The sequence below is a fragment of the Orycteropus afer genome, unplaced genomic scaffold (assembly GCF_000298275.1).
Source record: "Orycteropus afer afer isolate SDZICR_OR568_19922 unplaced genomic scaffold, OryAfe1.0 scaffold00821, whole genome shotgun sequence".
Classification (NCBI taxonomy): Eukaryota; Metazoa; Chordata; class Mammalia; order Tubulidentata; family Orycteropodidae; genus Orycteropus; species Orycteropus afer.
In genome coordinates this window covers 46,811-47,223 of record NW_006922408.1, presented here as the reverse complement: position 1 = coordinate 47,223, position 413 = coordinate 46,811, and the positions used below count along the sequence as shown (strand labels likewise).

At 31.7% G+C, this 413-nt stretch overlaps 1 protein-coding gene across 1 annotated transcript in view; it reads left to right on the top strand.

The window, feature by feature from the left end:
* Positions 1-413, top strand: part of ADI1 (acireductone dioxygenase 1) — a 23,477-nt gene that overhangs the window by 22,171 nt on the left and 893 nt on the right. The window lies entirely within an intron of this gene.

Below are 413 nucleotides of genomic sequence, written 5' to 3'. Positions count from 1 at the left end.
GTATGTATCAACCTAGTCTACATTTAATGGAATCACCTGCTTTTCTTGTTATTTAGCCCATATCCTGCATCAAGAGGCTTAAGAAATATAAGCATTTACTTACTACTACAGTAGTCAGAATTTCCTTGTTGAAACAGATGTCATTAGAGTATATAATGAAAAGTCTCCCTTTTAATCCTGTTCCCCAGCCACCCTGGAGGTAACCAATATTACATTAAAAAAAATCTTTTCTGAGAGATTTTTATGCATATTCAAGCAAGTATGAATAAGTTACTCTTTTTATTATTTATTTATTTTTCACCTGATACAGCTTGGAGATTGTTTCAGATTAGTATATAAAGAGTCCAATTCCTTATTTACAGTAGAATGGCATTCCATTCTTGGCTATACCCTATAATTTATTACTGTGATTG